The following is a 3,923-nucleotide window of genomic DNA, read 5'->3' on the forward strand; positions in this document are numbered from 1 at the left end:
GCGGGCAGAAGCTAGTCTAAATATGTAAAAGGAAAAGGTGACTGACTGACTACTATCAACGCACAGATCAAACTACTTGACGGATCGGGCTGTTTGGCATGCAGATAGCTATTATGACGTAGACATCCGTAGACTTCGTCCGCGTGGACTACACAAATTTCAAATCCCTATTTTACCCACTTAGGGGATATTTCAAAAATCCTTTCTTAGCGGATGCCTACGTCGTAATAGTTATCTGCATGTCTAACCCACGCCGTCCGGTAGTTTGAGCTGTGCGTTGATAGATCAGTCGGTCAGTCAGTCAGCTTTTCCTTGAATACATTTAGATATATTTTGAAGTTTTAAAAAATAAAGGATTTTTTCAAAAATATTTTTCACGTTTTTTGTGGTATCATACCAATAATCATCAGTACTATCAACTGTCTTCGTTTATGCCAGCGTTCTGGTTACACCCTGTATAGTAGGTAGGTGTACCTGAGGGGCGCCAGCCAGGTAACCTCCCAGTGTGCCTGGGTGCTGCTGGTCCCTTTTGGATGCATCGGGCATCCGAGGGGCAGAGCAGTATTCGGGCCGGTGCACCCCGGTAACATGGCTAACAATCTCTCTTCGGGGATATTGTTGGCTATGGCTAATGACCTGGCAGGGAGGAGGTTTCTCCGCGTGTCCCTCTGACTAGCAGAGGGCACAGTGGACGAGGCGCAGGATGGGACGCGGGCGACGTGCGCGGAGTGTGCAGTTTTCGCTCGTTGGGTCCCCGGGTCGGGAGGCGCACGCACTTGGTCGGTGCGCCTCGGACGTGTGGTGTGGGGACCTTGTGAGTGGGTCCCCGGTGGAGGGTCCGTCTCGGCGGATGTCGCTGATTGGGTCGCGGTGGTTTGCTTCGGCGTTCCCGTGACCCAGTCACCAGGCGACGTGCAGGAATGCCGCTGGGTTTTTGTGGGTATTCCGAGTCCCACATACCTTCCCTCCAGCTGGTTGGCTGGCTGGTTAGCTGGCTGGCTTCCAGGAGGGGGGGATGCGTAAACGCATTTCCCAGCGTAAAAAAAAAGGTAGGTGTACCTGTGCCTATATTATATGTAAGTAGATTGAACTTAATTTTTTTAAAGAATATTAGCCATGTTAAATGACTAGTATTCCCCTTTCCTCTCCAACTAAGCGTCAGGCTTGTGCTAGGAGTAGGTACGACAATAGTGCAACGGGCGAGGGTTTGAACCGTCGACCTTTTGATTTTCAGGCCACTCCTTTACCGGTTGAGCTATTGAGGCTCTGAACATTTGACACTTAGGTCAACCGTACACTTAGGCAACCTCTAAAAGCTACCAAATTGATGTTCTATTACCTATAATAGACACTAAAAGCAGGCTTTTAGCCCGATATTCATTTAAGACTATGTTATGTCTAGACTCTAGACATCCTTGAAAGACTAGCCGCTACTAGATAGGCTAGGTGTGGTTCGCAACAGGTCGAGATGGCAATCGGGGTATGAGGCGGGGGATGCCCCGCACACCTGTACGTCACCCTTGCTCACCCACACCGGGAGCTGTGCGGGTGTTGTGATCATGAATACAATAGAATAGAATAGAATATAGTAGAATATAATAGAATAGAATGGAATGGAATGGAATGGAATGGAATGGAATGGAATGGAATGGAATGGAATGGAATGGAATGGAATGGAATGGAATGGAATGGAATGGAATGGAATGGAATGGAATGGAATGGAATGGAATGGAATGGAATGGAATGGAATGGAATGGAATGGAATGGAATGGAATGGAATGGAATGGAATGGAATGGAATGGAATGGAATGGAATGGAATGGAATGGAATGGAATGGAATGGAATGGAATGGAATGGAATGGAATGGAATGGAATGGAATGGAATGGAATGGAATGGAATGGAATGGAATGGAATGGAATGGAATGGAATGGAATGGAATGGAATGGAATGGAATGGAATGGAATGGAATGGAATGGAATGGAATCGAATCGAATCGAATCGAATAGAATAGAATAGAATAGAATAGAATAGAATAGAATAGAATAGAATAGAATAGAATAGAATAGAATAGAATAGAATAGAATAGAATAGAATAGAATAGAATAGAATAGAATAGAATAGAATAGAATAGAATAGAATAGAATAGAATAGAATAGAATAGAATAGAATAGAATAGAATAGAATAGAATAGAATAGAATAGAATAGAATAGAATAGAATAGAATAGAATAGAATAGAATAGAATAGAATAGAATAGAATAGAATAGAATAGAATAGAATAGAATAGAATAGAATAGAATAGAATAGAATAGAATAGAATAGAATAGAATAGAATAGAATAGAATAGAATAGAATAGAATAGAATAGAATAGAATAGAATAGAATAGAATAGAATAGAATAGAATAGAATAGAATAGAATAGAATAGAATAGAATAGAATAGAATAGAATAGAATAGAATAGAATAGAATAGAATAGAATAGAATAGAATAGAATAGAATAGAATAGAATAGAATAGAATAGAATAGAATAGAATAGAATAGAATAGAATAGAATAGAATAGAATAGAATAGAATAGAATAGAATAGAATAGAATAGAATAGAATAGAATAGAATAGAATAGAATAGAATAGAATAGAATAGAATAGAATAGAATAGAATAGAATAGAATAGAATAGAATAGAATAGAATAGAATAGAATAGAATAGAATAGAATAGAATAGAATAGAATAGAATAGAATAGAATAGAATAGAATAGAATAGAATAGAATAGAATAGAATAGAATAGAATAGAATAGAATAGAATAGAATAGAATAGAATAGAATAGAATAGAATAGAATAGAATAGAATAGAATAGAATAGAATAGAATAGAATAGAATAGAATAGAATAGAATAGAATAGAATAGAATAGAATAGAATAGAATAGAATAGAATAGAATAGAATAGAATAGAATAGAATAGAATAGAATAGAATAGAATAGAATAGAATAGAATAGAATAGAATAGAATAGAATAGAATAGAATAGAATAGAATAGAATAGAATAGAATAGAATAGAATAGAATAGAATAGAATAGAATAGAATAGAATAGAATAGAATAGAATAGAATAGAATAGAATAGAATAGAATAGAATAGAATAGAATAGAATAGAATAGAATAGAATAGAATAGAATAGAATAGAATAGAATAGAATAGAATAGAATAGAATATATTTATTCAAGTAGACTTATTACAAGTGCTTTTGAATCGTTAACTGTGTTTAATTTACCATTGGTTTGGAATAATGTTCCTACCGCGAAGAATCAGCAAGAAACTAGGCGGTTGCACTTTTCAAGTGATCAATAACTTACAATATTATTATACCATACTGTGCAAGCAATTGCAGCCCCGTGCATTGCATGAACTAATAATTAGTGTTTTCAATTTTCAGAGTAAGATAATTATATCAAGTGGGGTATCATGGGCTCCACTTGTGCATTCTAAAACGGATTTTTAGTTATTTTTATGCGAAATAGTTTTTGATTTATCGTGCAAAATGACGAAAAAATACGACTGTACCTAATACGGAACGTTTGGTGCGGGAGCCTGACTCGCACTTGGCCAGTTTTTAGCCATTTCAAAAGCAAAAAGATGCAGATATTTAATCTAAAATATATAGTTCACAGAAAAACATCAGAATTGACGCCATGGGCATCTCTTCAAAGTTTTTTTCTACCAATGTACATTAATAAGATAACAGACAGCGGTTTTTCACTAATGAATATTTAAAACGCCCATGAATATTCAATTTCGTTACGCTCCTTCGAAAAGTCGGAAAAAATGGAGGGGGGTGAAGGGGGGGAAGTAAAACAATGTACTTTTGTTTCGGACTTATGTTAGGAGTCAAGGATATTTTTTAGGATTCTGTACCTCAAAAGGAAA

Source organism: Maniola hyperantus, chromosome 28 (genome assembly GCF_902806685.2).
Source record: "Maniola hyperantus chromosome 28, iAphHyp1.2, whole genome shotgun sequence".
In the NCBI taxonomy this organism is placed as follows: Eukaryota; Metazoa; Arthropoda; class Insecta; order Lepidoptera; family Nymphalidae; genus Maniola; species Maniola hyperantus.